A 24,902-nucleotide genomic window follows, 5' to 3' on the forward strand; every position below is an offset into this window, starting at 1 on the left:
GCTTACACAAACATCTTCAGAGGAATGAGCAGTGTACTCGCTCCACTGAAGATGTATAAAATACATGAAATCACTTAGGAGTTTCTGCTTCTTCACCGAGGTATTTTTTTTTCATATTTGCAGTCAAGGGGTTTATTGTGATTGTTTCCATTTAGTTATTCCAGAACACATTAACGCAAATTAACCTATGTATATATAAGTACATTTTAATGACAACGTAAAGACATTGAAGGTTGTGCGAGATATTCCCAGACAGGCTGCACGAGAGGCCGGGCTGGGTAACCAGACGCAGCTACGTTACGCCATTATTTTGGTGGCTAAAAGAAAGGGCTCAGTTCTATTGAACAAAAGATGAGAACCCAGAGAACACGGCCGTCAGTCAGGCTTTTAAAAGAAACCAGGTACCATTCAACACTTCTCTCGTGTTAGCAATACTAGACAACAGCAGCAGGTAGAAGACAGAGCAGCAGCAACAGTAACACCACCAGTAACACAAGCAGCAACACAACCAGTAATACCAGCAGCAACACCAGCAGCAACACAACCAGTAATACCAGCAGCAACACCAGCAGCAACACAACCAGTAACACCAGCAGCAACACAACCAGTAATACCAGCAGCAACACCAGCAGTAACACCAGCAGCAACACAACCAGTAATACCAGCAGCAACACCAGCAGTAACACCAGCAGCAACACCAACAGTAACACCAGCAGTAACACCAACAGTAACACCAGCAGCAACACCAGCAGCAACACCAGCAGTAACACCAGCAGTAACACCAGCAGCAACACCAACAGTAACACCAGCAGCAACACCAGCAGCAACACCAGCAGTAACACCAGCAGTAACACCAACAGTAATACCAGCAGCAACACCAGCAGCAACACCAGCAGTAACACCAACAGTAACACCAGCAGTAACACCAGCAGCAACACCAGCAGCAACACCAGCAGTAAAACCAGCAGCAACACCAGCAGCAACACCAGCAGTAACACCAGCAGCAACACCAACAGTAACACCAGCAGCAACACCAGCAGTAACACCAGCAGCAACACCAGCAGTAACACCAGCAGTAACACCAGCAGTAACACCAGCAGTAACACCAGCAGCAGCAGCAGTAACACCAGCAGTAACACCAGCAGTAACACCAGCAGTAACACCAGCAGTAACACCAGCAGTAACACCAGCAGTAACACCAGCAGTAACACCAGCAGTAACACCAGCAGTAACACCAGCAGTAACACCAGCAGCAGCAGCAGTAACACCAGCAGCAACACCAGCAGTAATACCAGCAGCAACATAACCAGTAACACCAGCAGTAACACCAGCAGCAACACCAGCAGTAACACCAGCAGCAACACAATCAGTAACACCAGCAGCAACACAACCAGTAACACCAGCAGCAACACCAGCAGTAACAACAGCAACACAACCAGTAACACCAGCAGTAACACCAGCAGCAACACCAGCAGTAACACCAGCAGCAACACAACCAGTAACACCAGCAGTAACACCAGCAGCAACACCAGCAGTCACACCAGCAGCAACAGCAACACAACCAGTAACACCAGCAGTAACACCAGCAGCAACACCAGCAGCAACACAACCAGTAACACCAGCAGCAACACCAGCAGCAACACAACCAGTAACACCAGCAGCAACACCAGCAGCAACACAACCAGTAACACCAGCAGTAACACCAGCAGCAACACAACCAGTAACACCAGCAGCAACACCAGCAGTAACATTAGAATCAACACCAGCAGTAACACAACCAGTAACACCAGCAGCAACACAACCAGTAACACGAGCAGCAACACCAGCAGCAACACAACCAGCAACACCAGCAGCAACACAACCAGCAACACCAGCAGCAACACAACCAGTAACACCAGCAGCAACACAACCAGTAACACCAGCAGCAACACCAGCAGCAACACCAGCAGCAACACAACCAGTAACATCAGCAGTAACACCAGCAGCAACATAACCAGTAACACGAGCAGCAACACAACCAGTAACACCAGCAGTAACACCAGCAGCAACACAACCAGTAACACGAGCAGCAACACAACCAGTAACACGAGCAGCAACACAACCAGTAACACCAGCAGCAACACCAGTAACACCAGCAGCAACACAACCAGTAACACCAGCAGCAACACAACCAGTAACACCAGCAGTAACACCAGCAGCAACACAACCAGTAACACGAGCAGCAACACAACCAGTAACACCAGCAGCAACACCAGCAGCAACACCAGCAGTAACACCAGTAACACCAGCAGCAACACAACCAGTAACACCAGCAGCAACACCAGCAGTAACACCAGTAACACCAGCAGCAACACAACCAGTAACACCAGCAGCAACACCAGCAGTAACACCAGAATCAACACCAGCAGTAACACAACCAGTAACACCAGCAGTAACACCAGCAGCAACACCAGTAACACCAGCAGCAACACAACCAGTAACACCAGCAGCAACACCAGAATCAACACCAGCAGTAACACAACCAGTAACACCAGCAGTAACACCAGCAGCAACACAACCAGTAACACCAGCAGCAACACCAGCAGCAACACCAGCAGTAACACCAGCAGCAACACCAGCAGCAACACAACCAGTAACACCAGCAGCAACACCAGCAGTAACACCAGAATCAACACCAGCAGTAACACAACCAGTAACACCAGCAGCAACACAACCAGTAACACCAGCAGTAACACCAGCAGCAACACCAGCAGTAACACCAGCAGTAACACAACCAGTAACACCAGCAGCAACACAACCAGTAACACCAGCAGTAACACCAGCAGCAACACAACCAGTAACACCAGCAGTAACACCAGTAGTAACACCAGCAGTAACACCAGCAGTAACACAACCAGTAACACCAGCAGTAACACCAGCAGCAACACAACCAGTAACACCAGCAGTAACACCAGTAGTAACGGCAAACAAAGAGTATAGCTCAATAAACAGCCTTATATTAACAAATGGATACACCGAGAGTTGGAAATATAAAAAAAAAAAACACCTTCAATTATACCAATAAAATATTACACAAAATCCTTTTATATTTTCAAAGCATTAAAAGGCACGTCAGTTCCCTGTCTTCTAGTATGTTATTTTCCCCTATAATCTACCTTGTCCATAATTACTATCGCATTTGGTTTGCTTCCGCAAGGTGAAGTCTACGATCTTTCCTTAATTCACTGTGTAACTTAAATCTTTGAGGACACTTGTGGAAAAATGAACAAGTTATTAGAAGATAGGGGTTCTTACGTGCCTCTTAACTTTCTCTTCACAACCTTTCCACCTTACCCAGCACCGCCAACCACAGACTCCACTACCACGACCCCTCCTACTCCTCTCCACCCCCACCCCCCCATACTTCCACCCATCCATCTCCACCTGAGGGAGTGACCAGTCTCTGGTAACAAGATCTATAAATCATCAACTGAACCTTTCCCTGACATTACAATCTCCAGGTAAGAGCACTAGAGGAGAGCCAAGTCGAAGCAATCTTCGACTATCAAAACTCTCTTCTTCCTTCCATAGAAAAGAGGAAAATGAGGGGATGACAGGACTATGACTATATTAAGAGGACTAGAAACAATGGATAGGAACAGGCTGTTTGAAACATTACGAGGAGCCAGGTAGCCTTGATGGCAGCTGATACACACGGACGGGCAGGTAAACCAACCTTACAACGTCGGGCCCAAGAGCTGAATATTAACCCCCGCAAGCCACCCAACTAAGTAAATAAACTGAGCGGCGAGAGCACGTACTTGCGGGTACACAAATAGGACAAGGCCAGAATAATTGACATGAGGGAGCAGAACAAGTGGTTATAGATGGAAGCTTTATACACACACAACCCGCGGGGATGTTTGGGGTTGTGTTGTGGCGTTGTTATTTACACACAGTGATAAATGTTGACGAGACACTTGTGCAACATTTGGATATCTTTATTCTGGAAACGTTTCTCCAGTCAGCGACTTCTTCAGTCCAATGCAGAGAAGGTAGATGAGGGTTTTAAGATAATCAGTCCCTTCGATGTGTTCAGTCTGGACCGAACACATCGACTCCAGGTTGAAGAGACTAATTACCTTAAACTAAGCTTCCACCTTTCTCTGCACTGGACTGGAAAAGCCACTGACTAGTGAAACGTTTCCAGAATAAAGATACCCAAATGTGTCTCATTTATCAAAGGTGAGAAGGTATAGAAGCAAACACCATACAGAGTCTGAAGTAGATGAGATAACCTTTCTTCCGGTGGCTAGGAGCCGCTGCACCCGTCCACTGAAGGTAAAGATGTGGGACCGGGAACTGGAGTTGCACTCAGGCGCAGTACACACGCTGTTCCTTCCCTTGTTTATTCCTTTCCCTGCTAGCTCAAGGTCGCTTGTAACAGCCTTGTCAAAACACTGGCACCACTAGCTAGAGAAATCAATGTTTTTACTAAAGAGGAAAGAAACTTATTTGCAAATGCAGACCCACAAACTCTTAACACACTCGTAGCCCCAAACACTAATATGGACCCCTACTCTCCATTATCCCCTGTATGTGCAAAACCTACAGTATCTTGTGTGAGGGATACGGTTTCATTCGAAAGTGCTTGTCAAGCTAAATGTTTCCTAATTATATTCCATCACGCGGGAGAGGTTTCTTAAAGCAGGAAAATGATATCCATAGCAAGAACAAGGAGATATCGGTGAAAACTGACATGTGCAATGACTATACATATGTACCTAAGTACCTAAGCACAGCAACAACACTGTAAAGCACACGTGATCAATAATTGATCAAACGATCGCAATATGATCTATAATGGACTCGCACGATCGTTCTTAATATGAAGACTAACAAGACCGTTAATGTCAAAAATGGTTGATTTATCTCATAATATTCAATTGTGTATCAGATGACCACTAATAACATTAAAAACCAGTACACATCATCACTCATAAGATCAACAACGAGTTCGCTCCGTCACTTTTAAGGTCAGCGGGACACAGCACACTCAAAGCAACTTTCAATTTCCACTCATCATACCCGGGTTCTAACAGTAACAACTACACCCATCACGTACAACAAAGGACAGTTCTTGGCAGTCAATTTAAAACGAAGTCTTTGAAGAAAAGGTCCAGGCTCTAAGATCCACCAACATTCCTTACGATCCCTCATTTTAATCCTTTACACAAGTAACACTTTAGTTAGGATACCGTGGAAACGGTGCCATAGATCCTCGTATAGAACCAAGTCACAAATTCATCGCATAAATCTATTTCAGAAGTTACCAAGGCATAGGTCACACGAGTCTGTTTCATTCAGCATAGCGGGGCTGGTACTCAATAGAGTCAAGCACAGATATCAACACTGGTAAATTCAACGCACTGTGAACAAGTCTGGGTAAGAAGGATCAGATGATGTGAGCGGCGGAGAGACGCGGCTCGCACTCACTGTGAGAGGAAAACTGCACACTCCTGCGTCCGACGGAGCTGTTGCTTGCTTGCCTGCCTGCCTAGGCGGGCGGTTGGCTCAGTGGAGGACTGAGAGGGCGGCTGGGTAGGTAGGTAGGGAAGGGCATACTGACTACCTGTGATCAGGGTGACCGGGACAATCTCCCAGGTGAGGGGTATAACACCTGCTACACCTACCACTGTGACACACGCGTTCGCTTGCTTGCTTGCTCGCTTGCTTGCTTGCTCGCTTGCTTGCTTGCTTGCTTGCTTGCTTGCTTGCTTGCGTGCTTCCTTGCTCGCTCACTCACGGATGAATGCAATAAGGATATCCTTACGGTCATTATTAATTTAACTAATATTGGTACAAGAATGCAAGCTGGTAATTGAGATCAGGTTTTAAGGCATACTGGTATACAAACGTAATCTTATAACCATCAAAGTACTACACTCACAAATAATAAGGTCATCACGGGGACAATGACCTCCGGAAGCAACTCCAAGTAAGCTCACTTTGACACACACACAAAATCGAATACCAATTTGTACAACAAGAGGAAAATAAATAAAAAAAGGCACATTACCGTGACTGGAACGATAAACAAATAACCCGCACATAGAAGAGAGGAGCTTACGACGACGGGTTATTTGTGTAAGAGGAAAATAGCGGTGATGAGTCACTAGGCGTGTCCACTACACCAGATAAAGTGACCATATCCTCTCTTCAGGAGAACCAATAATCCCTGGTACTTGCTACACAGATTGACCTTACCACCGTTCCTTCAATGTGACATCAACACCAACAAGTGAGAGTACACGCAACACAGTCTTGCTCAACTAACTTACAGCAGGTGGAAACAATCTCACAAAACCTGCAGCTCATAAGAGCGGGAAAGTGACGTAAGCCTCCCACACTGTTGCTGCAACGTATTAACCAAAATATTTTATAATGTTAGCTAACGACTTCTAGCTGTTTCGCTAAACCCTTTCAGCTTCATGCAATTACTGTGATGTTCAGAGAAGCTAAGCTTCTGAACCTGAAGTAATAATAGTATGTGACGCTTCAGAAAGTCGCAAGAAAACTCTTAAATAAACACACACACACACACACACACACACACACACACACACACACACACACACACACACACACACACGTAACTGTGTGATGAGAGAGTAACCCAGAGAGGGTGAAAGGAAGTAGAGAGAGAGAGAGAGGGGCAGGGTGGAGGGAGAGGAAAGAGGCAACACAAGAGGGACTGGGAGAATGCGAGAGAAGGGGTCGAGAGGGAATAAGTAGGTTTATTTAGGTAGAGGTTCACATAAGTACAATTATCATACACAGAAACATATGCCCGCAATGTACCGCATCTTAGTAGCTTTCTTTTGTGCCTAACAATATTTTATTGCAAGTAAACTACATTACCTGTATACTGCAAAAATAAATAAAATATTTATAATTGCATTTGTGTATAAATTACCTAGGATAACCCAAAATATGTCTGACAAAGTGACTTATTTCCATTGTGATCCTTGAGAATATTCAAAACCCCATTATTTCCCCTCTGGCCGCCAGGAATCACTATCACAGATAACAATGATAATTTAAAAAATGTAATATAAACAAGAAATGTATTTCCGTTGGTGGCAATACAGGTGAGGCAGCTCTGACCACGCCCACTGTTGGTGGCAATACAGGTGAGGCAGCTCTGACCACGCCCACTGTTGGTGGCAATACAGGTGAGGCAGCTCTGACCACGCCCACTGTTAGTGGCAATACAGGTGAGGCAGCTCTGACCACGCCCACTGTTAGTGGCAATACAGGTGAGGCAGCTCTGACCACGCCCACTGTTGGTGGCAATACAGGTGAGGCAGCTCTGACCACGCCCACTGTTGGTGGCAATACAGGTGAGGCAGCTCTGACCACGCCCACTGTTCACAAACACTTGACACCTCTACACTTACTGTTACTTACGTAAGGTGGCATCCTCGCAAGGCTAAGCAGCTGCACCACACCCTGACATTTCAGATGTCAACCTTGAAATGTTAGCTCTCGCCGCCTGACTCAAGACCTGTACAGCCGCTATAGTAGGTCAGTTTTCACCCAGCTAACACCACTGAGTAAACATCCCTCACCCACCACAACCATACAAAGGATCCTGGACCTCAATCTTAGCAACTGCAAAGTTAATTAAGAACAGTGGGATGGAGAAAGAAAACCGGAAGTGGTCTAGACTCTGGGGATAGACGCTGCAAGCCTCACACAGTAAGTGCCTAGGGGTGAGCATAACACCGAACATATCACAAGAGAAGCACCTCAACCGAATAACCCTTTGTAATAAATGCACGTTTGGGGAATCTAACAAGCGTTTTCCAAAACCTCAACGAAGAGACATGACATACCAGGCTCATCTTGGGGTACCAGCACCAGTCTGGAGCCCACACTTGATAAACCATGTTAAGAAATGTGAGAAAGTGCAAAGGTTTACAACAAATCAGTCCGGAGCTAAAAGGAACAAACTATGAGAGACTTAAATAAATGAACGTAATGACATTAGAGAACAGAAAGACCAGGAAACACACAACAGGTATAACATATTAAGAGAACCATACATGATAAGCAGATATAAACTATCCGAGAGGCGAGAAACTGGCACATAAAGATGCACTTAGACGTTAAATAAACAAATTGAACACATGGACGTCGGGATTAGGATTTTAGCCCCAGCGTGGTCAGGAAGCGGAATAAATTGGTATGATAGGCCCTACGTGAACCCGGTCACGACTTGGGACCAGGGCCTGATACTTATCTCTTGAAATGACAAATAGGCAAGTGTGCGCACAGGCACACAAAAATACACACGAGAAGAATATGACGGCTTTATCAAGCCGTTAGACTTCATAAAGCTCCTGGAGAGCGAAACGTTGCCACAATAAAATGTCACATTAGTTGCACTTGTGTCTTTTACCTAACATATTTTCGGTAATTCTACCAACATTAATACACATATGCAACAGTTATGTATCTTTATTCCGAAACGTTTCGCTTACACAGTAGGCTTCTTCAGGCGAGTACAGAAGAGTTAACAGAATCAATTCATTACCCTTTAAGAAAGTCGTAGTTTTGAGGTGGTCAGTCCCTCAGCCTGAAGAAAAGCTTTGCTCCATAATCTGTTCCAGATTACAGAGTCTAGTACAGACTGTCGGTACTGTATACAATTTTCATATTGAATATGACAGGACGCGCAACAGACATGTTTCGCTAACATCAAACTGAGGTACCTCAAAGTCCTCAGGAACCTTATCAACGACTTATGCCAGACCTATTATTGAGCATGAGGCACCAAGGTAAACAAATATTTACATGCTCAAATGAACCAGATGAGAATATAAGATCCCTATGAAAGTTAAGACACTTGTGCAATATCTAGTTATCTTTATTGTAGACGTTTCGCAATCCAGTGGCTTTATCAATACAGATTCTTGGACATAATTAGAAAACAGAAGAACTATGTACAAAAGATGAGGTAATCAGTCCCTCAGCCTTGGAAGTGGTGTTTACAGCACCATGGTTGTCGAGATTCTGAAGCACAGGTAAGGAGACTGGCGCTTATATAGGCGTCAGTGATCCCTATAAATAAGAACATAAGAACGAAGGAACACTGCAGAAGGCCTACTGGCCCATGCGAGGCAGGTCCAAGTCTCCTACCGGCTTAAGCCAATGCACCCAACCTAGTCAGGTCAGGTCACATTGACTTAAGGGAGGAACACGGCAACCGACCTGGTAGCACAAGCTATCAGGTCTAACTCACACCCATCCACATCTACTCATGTATTTATCCAACCTATTTTTAAAGCTACACAACGTTCTGGCCTCTATAACGGTACTTGGGAGTTTGTTCCACTCATCCACAACTCTATTACCAAACCAGTACTTTCCTATATCCTTCCTGAATCTGAATTTTTCCAACTTAAAACCATTGCTGCGAGTCCTGTCTAGGCTAGATATTTTCAGCACACTATTTACATCCCTTTTATTTATTCCTGTCTTCCATTTATACACCTCAATCATATCCCCCCTAATTCTACCGTCTTTCTAGAGAGTGCAGTTTCAGGGCCCTTAGTCTATCCTCATAGGGAAGGTTTCTGATACATGGGATCAACTTTGTCATCCTCCTTTGTACATTTTCCAGAGAATTTATATCCATTCTGTAATACGGTGACCAAAACTGTGCAGCATAATCTAAGTGAGGCCTAACCAAGGATGTATAGAGTTGAAGAACAACCTGAGGACTCCTATTATTTATGCTTCTTGATATGAAGCCAAGGATTCTATTAGCTTTATTGCGAACACTTATGCACTGTTGTCTTGGTTTCAGATTACTGCTAACCAGAACTCCTAAATCTTTTTCGCAATCCGTAATATTAAGATCTACATTATTTAGTTTATATGTGGCATGGTTATTGTCCTGTCCAACATTTAGAACTTTGCATTTGTCTATATTAAACTGCATCTGCCACTTCTCCGACCACTGCATCAGTCTATTCAAATCTTCCTGGAGTGCTCGAATGTCCTCGTCAGAATGAATTCGACGGCCTATTTTGGTGTCATCGGCAAACTTGCCGATGTCGCTCTTTATGCCCTCATCTATGTCGTTTATGTAGATTGTGAACAGCAGGGGGCCCAACACTGACCCCTGTGGAACACCGCTCGTGACACTTCCCCACTCTGATTTCTCCCCATTTATGCAAACTCTCTGCTGCCTATTTGTCAACCATGCCTCTATCCAGGAAAAAATTTCTCCTCCTATTCCATGTGCTTTAATTTTCCTCAATAGTCTCTGATGTGGGACCCTGTCAAAAGCCTTACTGAAGTCCATATACACAATATCATATTCATTACCATGATCTACCTCCTCAAATACTTTAGTGAAAAAAGTTAATAAATTCGTAAGGCAGGAACGCCCCTTTGTAAAACCATGCTGAGATTCGTTGATTAATTTATGCTTTTCAAGGTGGCTACGAACTGCCTCGGCAATTATTGATTCCATAAATTTTCCCACTATGGAGGTTAGGCTTATTGGTCTATAGTTCGAAGCTAAGGACCTGTCACCTGTTTTGAAAATAGGTATCACATTTGCCATTTTCCACTTATCTGGCACCATGCCAGTTTGTAGTGATATGTTGAAAAGATTAGCCAAAGGTGTGCTAAGCTCCTCTTTACATTCCTTTAGAACCCTTGCATACAGTTCATCAGGGCCTGACTTATTTAAGGTACATTCCCCCAGAATCCAAGGATGGGATCTACAACAGTCAGCTTACACTGAGGTATCTAGTAACTGCTAGGCGAACAGAGGCAACACGTGCAAGGAAACACGTCCAGGACTGAACCGGTCATACAACCACGGTACGGTAAGACACATATGCAACAGTTAGGTATCTTTATTTCGAAACGTTTCGCCTACACAGTAGGCTTCTTCAGTCGAGTATCTTCTGCTTCTATCAACTTTTCTGTACTCGACTGAAGAAGCCTACTGTGTAGGCGAAACGTTTCGAAATAAAGATACCTAACTGTTGCATATGTGTCTTACCTAACAATCTGTCGGTATTTTATACCATTTTAATGTTCAACCACGGTACGGGTTGGGATTGAACTCGCGGCTAGTGAATTCTAAAACTGAAGATCAACGCGTTAGCCACTGGGCCAGCTGGCTACAATAAGATTCATCCAACTAGGTATATTTGTATATCATAGGAAGGTTACCATAGGCACCACTGACTACAAATGCAAGTTTTTACACAAACGCACCTTCGCAATATGCCTTACGACTGTTAACGTGTTCAACGAAAGAACGCGGCCCAGAGGGAACAGTGTAGGAAGGTAAAATGCAGCTTAGAGAGCGAGACAGGTACAAGGTCGGCTGTTGAACTAGTGACTTTCACACTGGTTTGTAGCAGGTAACTCTACGTCTCACACTACCAACTTTCAACATCACGCAGGTATCCCATCAATACACTGCCGTTGATGGGATACCCGGAATGAAAAAAAAAAAAAGGTATGCTAATACCGACAAGGTGTAGAAAAAAGATACGTACAGGTCAGGACATTTATTATATGAAACGTTTCGCCACGAGTGACTTCTTAGGACTGAAGAAGTCACTCGTGGCGAAACGTTTCATATAATAAATGTCCTAAACTGCACATGTGATTTTGTTCCAATACCTGGATTATCTGGGTACCTGAACTTTGTATTGCAATAAGCCAGACTAAAGTACCTTTGCCACTATTTTTTTTACACAGTTAAATTTACAAGCTAACAATCTTATCGTAGTTCAGTTCATTTTAAAGTTTAACTTATTTAAGGTACATTCCCCCAGAATCCAAGGATGGGATCTACAACAGTCAGCTTACACTGAGGTATCTAGTAACTGCTAGGCGAACAGAGGCAACACGTGCAAGGAAACACGTCCAGGACTGAACCGGTCATACAACCACGGTACGGGTTGGGATTGAACTCGCGGCTAGTGAATTCTGAACATCAAAATGGTATACAATACCGACAGGTTGTTAGGTAAGACACATATGCAACAGTTAGACAACTGTTGCATATGTGTCTTACCTAACAACTAGTGAATTCTAAAACTGAAGATCAACGCGTTAGCCACTGGGCCAGCTGGCTACAATAAGATTCATCCAACTAGGTATATTTGTATATCATAGGAAGGTTACCATAGGCACCACTGACTACAAATGCAAGTTTTTACACAAACGCACCTTCGCAATATGCTAATTATTATTATTCACACGAAGCAATCATTACGTAAGAACTTATTGTTAGGTAAGACACATATGCAACAGTTAGGTATCTTTATTATGAAACGTTTCGCCTACACAGTAGGCTTCTTCAGTCGAGTACAGAAAAGTTGATAGAAGCAGAAGATACTTGAAGACGATGTAATCAGTCCATCACCCTTAAAGTTTTGAGGTGGTCAGTCCCTCAGTCTGGAGAAGAGCATTGTTCCGTTGTCTGAAACAATATGAAGTTGAAGTGACAGGATGGAGCCTTTTATACTGCCAGGAGGTGAGACGTAGGTTGCGTTGGGAGGGCAGGTCCCTCTCAAACCCAGCCGTTCTCACTTGTAGAGATTGTCGAAGTTGATGGTCTGTACCAAGATACCCTTGTGTTGCAGTGTCTGACAGAATGAACATTAAAATGGTATAAAATACCGACAGATTGTTAGGTAAGACACATATGCAACAGTTAGGTATCTTTATTATGAAACGTTTCGCCTACACAGTAGGCGAAACGTTTCATAATAAAGATACCTAACTGTTGCATATGTGTCTTACCTAACAATCTGTCGGTATTTTATACCATTTTAATGTTCACGTAAGAACTTAATAAAGAAGGAGCACTGTAGCAGGTCTACTGGCCCATGCTGACATTAATCTGGCATTATTAACTTGCTGTTACCTTGACCAGCTCACTGACGTTATAAAGATTGCCAGCACCATGCAATCAAACGATCAGAAGAAAAGGAGGGGGATAAATCAGGTGAAGAGCTGTTCACCAACGAGGAGTAATGAGGGAAGGAAAGAGTGAAGCGGGACTGGATGAAGAGGAAGAGCCAGCAGGAAGTAAGAGAGCAGCAAATGAAAGCGGGAGAACGTAAGAGGGCAGCAAGTAAGGAGATCTCAAGCGACACAGTTTACAAGTGCTTCAAGACACTGATGACTTATGAATATTCAACAAGTTCCGAAGGAACTACGTCTTCACCTGACAACTGCCTTGTTCCACAGAGTTAAGTGTTACCGGTGAGCGATCAAGAGGAGCCGTGAACGACGTCTTAGTTACGCGTGATTACCAACACACCCAACAACTCGCTTGTAACTAAAATTCATTTACCAGGACGATACATTACACAAGATTTAAGTAAAAAAAGTTGTAGTCGAAAACGACTATAGTAGATTCTATTAACTTTATTTACAACATTTAAAGTTCAACGAGTCCACGCGGGTCAACAAGGCAACAATTAACTTCTATATTGTAGATGAATGGTTCACAGAACCGACACGTTGATAAATTAAGACACATGTGCAACTCTTGGGTATCTTTATTAAAGAAACGTTTCGCCACACAGTGGCTTCATCAGTCCATACACAGGAGAAACTTGAAGAACAGGAGGAGAATGAGGTAATCAATCCCTCAACCTTGAGTCGATGTGGTCAGTCCATCAATCTTGAATAGAATATATATATATATATATATATATATATATATATATATATATATATATATATATATATATATATATATATATATATATATATATATATATATAGGTACTTTGTACGAACTGGTGACAATAACACTGTTGTATTTCGGCACATTAGTACGGTTAATTTCAATGTTGCTAAATTATTGTTAGGCTGCAACACACAACATAGGAAGACTAAGAGGAATCAGTGTTAATTAGCAAGTGTGAAAGTTAAGACACATGTGCAACATCTGGATATCTTTATTGTAGTAGACGTTTCGCCATCCAGTGGCTTTATCAATACAGATTCTAGGACATAATAGGAAGACAGTAGAACTATATACAAAAGATGAGGTAATCAGTCCCTCGGCCTTGGAGTTAGTGTCGGTATTTTATACCTTTCTTTGCACACCTTAATTAGCAAGGTTCCTAATTTCAACACTATTAATGCGATCGAACCTCTTTTGGCAACTCCTCTTCTTAAATTTGACAAACTATTAAAGACAGCAAATGACCAGCATGAAGCGAGTCCCAGGCCGCCGTTATACATATTACTAGTTCAAACTATAACCACTGGCTTATAATATAGAAAAACTTGTCTGACAATAGAATTACAAATACGTAGTCATGGTGATAGGTTACTCCTTGGTAAGCTTTAAAAAGCAGACTAAACAAATATTAGAACAGTGGGACCTGCTTGGACCAGTAGGTCTTCCTCAGTGTGTGCAAGAATGGTATACAATACCGACAAGATGAAATTAAGACATGTGCAACATCTGGGTATCTTTATTGTAGACGTTTCGCCATCCAGTGGCTTTATCAATACAAATTCTAGGACATAGCTTGAAGATAGGACTATATACAGAAGATGAGGTAATCAGTCCCTCAACCTTGGAGTAGGTGCGAAGAGCACCGTTGAGGGACTGATTACCTCATCTTCTGTATATAGTCCTATCTTCAAGCTATGTCCTAGAATTTGTATTGATAAAGCCACTGGATGGCGAAACGTCTACAATAAAGATACCCAGATGTTGCACATGTGTCTTAATTTCAACTTCCTCAGTGTATTTTTCAAGGATGCACCTGACCTGGTCGCATATATATATATATATATATATATATATATATATATATATATATATATATATATATATATATATATATATATATATATATATATATATATGGACTTCCTTCCAACTCATTAACCGTGCCTGATCAGAGTCTTAAGCAGAGTAACACATTTGGTTTTCTCTTTCTGTGCTATTGTATGTGGGTTATTCGCTAGTGCGCGCGTGTATGAACGCACAAACAAGGCAGTGTAAGGGAGGACAACATGAAGGGTCGTTGATAAATTAGACACATGTGCAACATGCACATGTGTAATTTATCAACATGTCGGTTCTCTGAACCATTCATCTACATGAAGGGTCGTGCAAGGTAGTACATGTAGGTACGTGCTTGCTTGCAAGTATACAGACACGAGCCTGAAAAGCAGACGCAGCACGTCATGCTTTTGTCCAGGATACTGTAGCTCAGCAGGCAGCCACTCACAATACACCTTTCACTTTAACCTTACACCAGCAAGAACTTCTCTAACTCGTGGACTCATATTTGTAGAAGTACTGTATATCATTCTTAAATTAACGTACTTACATACGTGTGTGTGTGTGTGTGTGTGTGTGTGTGTGTGTGTGTGTGTGTGTGTGTGTGTGTGTGTGTGTGTGTGTGTGTGTGTGTGTGAGAGAGAGAGAGAGAGAGAGAGAGAGAGAGAGAGAGAGAGAGAGAGAGAGAGATTGCTCTAAGCTACATCAATCACCAGCTGAGAGCTATATCAGCTTGGGGAAATAGATGGCAAGTAACATTTGCACCTGAGAAAACGCAAATGATGATCGTCTCTAGGCACCATGATGGTAATGCTGGTGCAGTCCTAAGGATGAATGGGAGGGTGTTGGCACCTGGAGAAGTTGATATCCTTGGGGTGAAATTTGACTTCAAACTAACCATGAAGAACCATGTTGTAAATCTTGCAAACAAGGCAGCCAGGAAGCTTACAGCACTTCGCCGTATCTCGCATCTGCTTGACAGTAGGGGTTGCAAGATTCTGTACGAGGCACAAGTACGCTCACACCTTGAGTATGCTCCACTTTCTTGGTTTGCCTGCCCTCCCCCCTCTCATCTGCGACTGCTTGACAGAGTAGAGAACAGAGCAAGACGTCTCATCTCTCGCCTGGACCCATCCTGGATAGATTTGTCATTTCAGCAGAGCCTTCAACATAGGAGGGATGTGGGTGGCCTTACTGTTATGTACAAGGCCAATATTGTCAAAGTACCACACTTGGATCCACTTCGAGGACAGCGTGAAACAAGCTTTTATGCCACAAGACGGGCAGAAAGCAGCAACTTCACTCTGGCTGTACCCTTCTCCAGAACATCACTTCATCTGAGATCCTATATACCAAGGATGACTCGAGTATGGAACACATTCGTACAGCATAATGATGTCAACGAGATAAAGTCAGTTGATCAAATGAAAAGGCTGGCCCACAGATGGCTCCAACTTCATCCTGTTCCCTACTTTTATGTGTCATAACAATAAAAATGCTTTCAAATGAGCTGATGTAGGTAACAGCTCTTAGCTTGCCAATAAAGTTAGGAATCCTTAACCTGTAAATAGCTTGTCAATAAAGCTAGGGATCCTTAACCTTGTCAAACCCTGTGTAAAAGAGAGAGAGAGAGAGAGAGAGAGAGAGAGGGGGGGGGGGGATTGGATTAAGAGAAGCCAGTTAGCTGGGCTTAAGTCGTAGAGGGAAGTGCCTGAAGGAGGGGTGGAAACGATGCAGTCGACATCATCTGAACTATGTTTACCTAGAGGGTATTCCGGGGATCAAGGCCCCCGCGGCCCGGTCCACGGCCAGGCCTCCTAGTGGATCAGGGCCTGATCAACAAGGCTGTCACTGCTGGCTGCACGTAGTCCAACGTACGAACCACAGCCCAACTGACTTTAGGTATCCGTCAGCACTCTTCTGGCATGACAGCGACTGCAAGAATGATGGTGAATGTGCTTCCAGTTTTTGGGTCACCCTACCTCGGTGGGTGACGGCCGGTGTTATAATAAACAGTGCTTATATATCCTTTCACTGGGAAGAGCTAAACACGTAAGGGTAATACGTTTATAAACAACCAATGAAAAACAGGGGAACAGCGATAACTCAATAAGTGTAAACGGATTAAGACTCTTGAACACTTTTCATTAGGGAAATTACCAGCACACCCTTGACTGTCTTCAAAATAGAATGTGTTAAGTTCCTCAATTCAGCTCCTGATCAGCCGGGCTGTGATGCATACATTAGACTGCGTGAGACTAGCACTAGGAGCCTTGCTGATCAAGCCATCAACCAGGAGGCCTATGTGGGACAGGACCCCCTAAAATTGTCTTCAGGTAATGACTGATCCAAAGAAGTGGAGGGTTTCTCATATAAGAATTCTTTGATTAGTCTTGTGTAAGCAGGAACACAACAGTAGAGTGAGGTGTCGAGGCCTGGTCACAGACCGGGCCGCGGGGGCGTTAACCCCCGAAACCCTCTCCAGGTATACTCCAGGTATCAGTAATATAAGCGCCACCTGCCCCCGCCAACGCCCTCACCCCAGCCTAGACTACCAAAACAAACTTATCACGCGATCGGTTACGTCACGTCAAATCTATGCTGTATATTATATATATATATATATATATATATATATATATATATATATATATATAGATATATATCTATATATATATATATATATATATATATATTATGTGTGTGTGTGTGTGTGTCCGAATAGGCAGAACTTCCGATCTTGGCTTAAATAGCAACGCTCATCTTGCCATATAGGACAAGCGAAAATTTGTGTATGCAATAATTTCCCCAAAATAATTCTGAACCTAACGAAAAAAAATATTTCACTGTGTTTGTTTAGTATTAAATTATTGTAAACAAATCTAAAATATATTTAGTTGGGTTAGGCTAAAATAAATTGTTCTTGTTATAATAAGGTTAGGTAAGTTTTCTAAGATTCTTTTGTAGCAAATTAAATTTTTTTACATTAACATTAATGAAAAATATATATCTTTAAACGTATAAGAGTAAATTTTAGAAAGGACAATTTTAAATGAGTTCTTGCTAATTGACCAGTTTTACATATTCGGCACGACATATATATATATATATATATACATATACATAATATTAAGCGCTTGTCATTAATATAGCAAATGGTCATATTGTGGAACAATATGAACCAGAAGAGGCGAAAATAATCACTAGCCTTAAACAATAAATATATATATATATATATATATATATATAAATATATATATATATATATATATATATATATATATATATATATATATATATATATATATATATATATATATTTTATTATCACACCGGCCGATTCCCACCAAGGCAGGGTGGCCCGAAAAAGAAAAACTTTCACCATCATTCACTCCATCACTGTCTTGCCAGAAGGGTGCTTTACACTACAGTTTTTAAACTGCAACATTAACACCCCTCCTTCAGAGTGCAGGCACTGTACTTCCCATCTCCAGGACTCAAGTCCGGCCTGCCGGTTTCCCTGAATCCCTTCATAAATGTTACTTTGCTCACACTCCAACAGCACGTCAAGTATTAAAAACCATTTGTCTCCATTCACTCCTATCAAACACGCTCACGCATGCCTGCTGGAAGTCCAAGCCCCTCGCACACAAAACCTCCTTTACCCCCTCCCTCCAACCCTTCCTAGGCCGACCCCTACCCCGCCTTCCTTCCACTACAGACTGATACACTCTTGAAGTCATTCTGTTTCGCTCCATTCTCTCTACATGTCCGAACCACCTCAACAACCCTTCCTCAGCCCTCTGGACAACAGTTTTGGTAATCCCGCACCTCCTCCTAACTTCCAAACTACGAATTCTCTGCATTATATTCACACCACACATTGCCCTCAGACATGACATCTCCACTGCCTCCAGCCTTCTCCTCGCTGCAACATTCATCACCCACGCTTCACACCCATATAAGAGCGTTGGTAAAACTATACTCTCATACATTCCCCTCTTTGCCTCCAAGGACAAAGTTCTTTGTTTCCACAGACTCCTAAGTGCACCACTCACTCTTTTTCCCTCATCAATTCTATGATTCACCTCATCTTTCATAGACCCATCCGCTGACACGTCCACTCCCAAATATCTGAATACGTTCACCTCCTCCATACTCTCTCCCTCCAATCTGATATTCAATCTTTCATCACCTAATCTTTTTGTTATCCTCATAACCTTACTCTTTCCTGTATTCACCTTTAATTTTCTTCTTTTGCACACCCTACCAAATTCATCCACCAATCTCTGCAACTTCTCTTCAGAATCTCCCAAGAGCACAGTGTCATCAGCAAAGAGCAGCTGTGACAACTCCCACTTTGTGTGTGATTCTTTATCTTTTAACTCCACGCCTCTTGCCAAAACCCTCGCATTTACTTCTCTTACAACCCCATCTATAAATATATTAAACAACCACGGTGACATCACACATCCTTGTCTAAGGCCTACTTTTACTGGGAAAAAATTTCCCTCTTTCCTACATACTCTAACTTGAGCCTCACTATCCTCGTAAAAACTCTTCACTGCTTTCAGTAACCTACCTCCTACACCATACACTTGCAACATCTGCCACATTGCCCCCCTATCCACCCTGTCATACGCCTTTTCCAAATCCATAAATGCCACAAAGACCTCTTTAGCCTTATCTAAATACTGTTCACTTATATGTTTCACTGTAAACACCTGGTCCACACACCCCCTACCTTTCCTAAAGCCTCCTTGTTCATCTGCTATCCTATTCTCCGTCTTACTCTTAATTCTTTCAATTATAACTCTACCATACACTTTACCAGGTACACTCAACAGACTTATCCCCCTATAATTTTTGCACTCTCTTTTATCCCCTTTGCCTTTATACAAAGGAACTATGCATGCTCTCTGCCAATCCCTAGGTACCTTACCCTCTTCCATACATTTATTAAATAATTGCACCAACCACTCCAAAACTATATCCCCACCTGCTTTTAACATTTCTATCTTTATCCCATCAATCCCGGCTGCCTTACCCCCTTTCATTTTACCTACTGCCTCACGAACTTCCCCCACACTCACAACTGGCTCTTCCTCACTCCTACAAGATGTTATTCCTCCTTGCCCTATACACGAAATCACAGCTTCCCTATCTTCATCAACATTTAACAATTCCTCAAAATATTCCTTCCATCTTCCCAATACCTCTAACTCTCCATTTAATAACTCTCCTCTCCTATTTTTAACTGACAAATCCATTTGTTCTCTAGGCTTTCTTAACTTGTTAATCTCACTCCAAAACTTTTTCTTATTTTCAACAAAATTTGTTGATAACATCTCACCCACTCTCTCATTTGCTCTCTTTTTACATTGCTTCACCACTCTCTTAACTTCTCTCTTTTTCTCCATATACTCTTCCCTCCTTGCATCACTTCTACTTTGTAAAAACTTCTCATATGCTAACTTTTTCTCCCTTACTACTCTCTTTACATCATCATTCCACCAATCGCTCCTCTTCCCTCCTGCACCCACTTTCCTGTAACCACAAACTTCTGCTGAACACTCTAACACTACATTTTTAAACCTACCCCATACCTCTTCGACCCCATTGCCTATGCTCTCATTAGCCCATCTATCCTCCAATAGCTGTTTATATCTTACCCTAACTGCCTCCTCTTTTAGTTTATAAACCTTCACCTCTCTCTTCCCTGATGCTTCTATTCTCCTTGTATCCCATCTACCTTTTACTCTCAGTATAGCTACAACTAGAAAGTGATCTGATATATCTGTGGCCCCTCTATAAACATGTACATCCTGAAGTCTACTCAACAGTCTTTTATCTACCAATACATAATCCAACAAACTACTGTCATTTCGCCCTACATCATATCGTGTATACTTATTTATCCTCTTTTTCTTAAAATATGTATTACCTATAACTAAACCCCTTTCTATACAAAGTTCAATCAAAGGGCTCCCATTATCATTTACACCTGGCACCCCAAACTTACCTACCACACCCTCTCTAAAAGTTTCTCCTACTTTAGCATTCAAGTCCCCTACCACAATTACTCTCTCACTTGGTTCAAAGGCTCCTATACATTCACTTAACATCTCCCAAAATCTCTCTCTCTCCTCTGCATTCCTCTCTTCTCCAGGTGCATACACGCTTATTATGACCCACTTCTCGCATCCAACCTTTACTTTAATCCACATAATTCTTGAATTTACACATTCATATTCTCTTTTCTCCTTCCATAACTGATCATTTAACATTACTGCTACCCCTTCCTTTGCTCTAACTCTCTCAGATACTCCAGATTTAATCCCATTTATTTCCCCCCACTGAAACTCTCCTACCCCCTTCAGCTTTGTTTCGCTTAGGGCCAGGACATCCAACTTCTTTTCATTCATAACATCAGCAATCATCTGTTTCTTGTCATCCGCACTACATCCACGCACATTTAAGCAACCCAGTTTTATAAAGTTTTTCTTCTTCTCTTTTTTTTTTTTTTCTCTTATATATATATATATATATATATATAGAACCCCGAACGGCAATATGTCACATTATTCAACTTTACTTACTCATCATAGGTTAAATATACATAATACATAATTAATGTTTGTGTTAATAACATTGTACAAAAAAATCTTGTGTGTTATGTATGAAATAAAGTAAAAACGATCTGAAATTGGAAAAAAAGTACGTAATTCATTCAAAACTGCTGCTTCTATTTTACGTAATTTTAAAGCGCTCGATGGAAAAAAAATACAAATATTGGTTAGGGGCAATGGGGAAGAGGTCGCTGGCACCCTTGTTAACCATGACGGTGAAGGGTAACACGGGGGAAACTGCTGGCAAAGCAAAAAACCAGCAGCTACGACGATATTTATGACTGTGATACAGCTGAGTCTGCCCAACAAGTCACCTTAGTCGTTTTCTCTAGTGTTATCCACCATGAAGACGACAATTTCTCCATTTAGTAAACATGCTTTCAGTGCAACTATGCCACTGAATTACGAGTTTCTAACACAATTTTACAGCACTAAAAAGCGGTTAGTAAAAAAAATGTGTACTTACATGGGGGAAAGAAATGTGTTAGTAGATAGTGAGGGCAGAGATTGCGGAGCGGCAGAGTCGGGAGCAGCACTGAGGCAGGCGGCCAACTGCTGCCATAGGTGATGGTAGCCCTACCTACCACATCTAATTCCGTCGTTAATGTTAGTGTTGCCTGGAGCTGGTCGCTAGTGGGTGTTAGTGTGGGTGTACCTAAGAGCATCAGTGCTCTGCCTCCGAGATCAATGAGGGATAACGCATATTTTCTTTAAAAAACACGTTTGCTATCAATAACCTACCGTAGCACATGAAAATTTATGTTCAAATGTTAATACAGCATCCGAGAAACTTTAACTATTTATACATAAACATTTTATCAACCTTCATCTATAAATACATCACAAGAAGATTTGACAACTGCGACTAGACCAAAAGAGGAAGTCGCAAGTGACTGCGTCATTTACCGCTTTTCATTTCTTTATACACTTGCCAGGCATTAGTCTCCTGAAATATGGCACCTTTCTTGGAGGAAAAATTACTTTAATATGAACTTCACAGTGCTAATGGTGCCAGCAGGTTGTATAAAGTTTTTCTTATATACAACATAATATTAAACAGCAAGAAATTAAATTCGAATGTCGTAGTCCACGATGTATTTACAGCCACGTTTTCTTTTACCGGAAAAAAACTGCCTGACTGCATGCCTGACAGCTTGCATGTCTAACAATGTCTAACAGTCTGCATACCTGACAGTGCATACCTGACAGTCTGCATGTGTGACAGCCTGCCTACCTGGAGGCTATTCCGGGGATCAACGCCCCCTCGGCCACGACCAGGCCTCCCAGTGGATCAGGACCTGATCAACCAGGCTGTTACTGCTGGCCGCACTTAGTCCAACGTACGAACCACAGCTCAGCTGATCCGGTACCTACTTCAAGTATCTGTCCAGCTCCCTCTTGAAGGCAACCAGGGGCCTATTGGTAATTCCCCTTATACATGGTGGGAGGCTGTTGAACAGTCTTGGGCCCCGGCCACTTATGGTGTTTTCTCTGCTTCCGTCTCACTGCCAGCCAACCAACAAAAACACATGAAGCGAATAGTGGTGCTCACAACCACGCCACAAAATGTAAGTGAAAATAGGATGAAAATTCGATCCGTATTATACAATTATCAAGGGGCGAGTTTAACAGTGAGGAAGTTATGGATATGGATGAACGTAACGGGTAAGCAGGCTAACGGGAAGACCCTGTGGGTGGTGATGGATAAAACGGCAGAAGATAGAATAACTGTTTTTTCTAGAACTATGAATCATTTTACATAGTGGGGTATAAATTTGTACTGAAATGTGGCAAACTTTATTCACATTCAGTATACACACACCTTTACTTCCCCATGTACATCTGAATTAGTTGTTCATCCTGTAACATTTCGTTTCCCCCACGTAACATCCCTTCCCCACAGCCCGGTCCGAGACCGGGCCGTGGGGAGATAATCCCCAGAACCAGTACCAGCACTACACAACTAAACACTGTCCCAATAAAAGCTTGTTCTGAAACGTGTCTTTGTCTCCCTAGCAACAAAATCCCAGCATCATCACATTTTTATTCATTTCTCATTTGTATCTCTGAAAGGTTTTCTGGTGTATCTTAATTGCAAAAGCAGCTTGATTCCCCCAGAGAGCCAATTCAGCAGCGAGTCGTTCATCAGGAGACTCGTCCCCCACTGCCCCTGAAAGAGCACAGGTCAACACGGGGAAAGGTCAGGCGATCGTGTTACCTTTGTAAACGTTCTCTTTCAGCTGTACATCCACTGCCTCCACGTGGTTCCTGTCAGTGGTAAGGGCCACTTAAACTGGAGCGCACACTAATTCCCAGTGAAGCCAAGGTAAGGTTAAAAAAAAAAATGCAAGTGGGTTGTTTGTTTGAGTTGTTGCTCTTGGTGGTCTTTGTGTACAGGGTCGTCGCTACTTGTGGTCCAACTTACTATATACACATGGAGGAGTAAAGTTACAATACCGTCGCTGCAACAATTTACAACCTTTATGACTCACGAAATCAGCCTGAGTTTAACGACTCACTCGCCATGGGCTCAAACCTCACCTGTGCATGGTTTGTTTACAACCTTAAATTAAGAGAGGAAATTATAAATGAAGTTTCGGGTCGTCACGGACCAAGTCGTGACCGGATGTATAACTGATCCAAGAGGGACCGAAACATAGTCGAAAGTTTCCTCTCCAAATTAAGAGTTGTGCGTATAAACATTGCCTCCTGCGTATGGTAATAAGTTTAATGTGAGTCTGTTTACATACCAAAGACGGACCCTGGGTACACTAGATACCGCACACTCCACACCCTTCACTAAGAGCCCCGGTAACCTTAGATACAGACATTCCCGTAAGTACTCTCATTCCCACGCACTCGCCCATCCGTCCGTCACTCACATGCTCACCACTGAAGTCTTCAAACTAGTTCAATAATACATCTATATACTCGCTAATGCGAGAGAGTTGATCATGCAACAAAGTGGCGCAACGAACCAAAATCTGCATATACATTTTGCAAACACTTTTCCTGCCAGTTACTTAGAACTTTCGAGGATCACCATCTGCATCACTACATAATAGTCACGGTATTTAATTCTTAGTAAAACTTACTTTTACTGAGGGAACGCACCAAGTTTGATTAAATCAGCAGTTTCTATATTTTTAACCGTTATTAATACACCGAGCTGTATGTGTATGTCTTTTTTTAACTAACTCTGCATATTTTACATGGCTTCAAGTAAACTATGCAAAAAAGATGATATATAGAAGCATCAAACACATCTGGCAAGTCTTCTGCGCAGTTTTCGCTAGAATAAAAACCGTCTGCCAACTTTAAAAATCTTGATATTAATGTCAAAGTCCCATTTGCGTCCCACACGTTAGGGACCTCATTGGGAACAAGTCAAAGTGTTTTGATTTCACTGGATTACCCTTGGTTAAAAGGTATAT

The 24,902-nt window shown here is 42.5% G+C and overlaps 1 protein-coding gene across 4 annotated transcripts in view; it reads right to left on the reverse strand.

Annotated features, from left to right (window-relative positions):
- The window catches only part of capt (adenylyl cyclase-associated protein 1), a 236,670-nt gene that overhangs the window by 101,407 nt on the left and 110,361 nt on the right, over positions 1 to 24,902 (reverse strand). The window contains exon 1 of one of the 4 annotated variants that reach the window (XM_070091786.1): positions 21,935 to 22,036. The exons of 2 other annotated variants lie outside the window; for them this stretch is intronic. The gene's annotated coding sequence lies outside the window, so the exon portion shown is untranslated. Of the gene's footprint in view, positions 1 to 5,475; positions 5,500 to 21,934; positions 22,037 to 24,902 lie in introns of those variants that run through there. One more of the 4 variants, XM_070091788.1, reaches the window with a different exon arrangement.

This window comes from Cherax quadricarinatus, chromosome 37, assembly GCF_038502225.1.
Source record: "Cherax quadricarinatus isolate ZL_2023a chromosome 37, ASM3850222v1, whole genome shotgun sequence".
Classification (NCBI taxonomy): Eukaryota; Metazoa; Arthropoda; class Malacostraca; order Decapoda; family Parastacidae; genus Cherax; species Cherax quadricarinatus.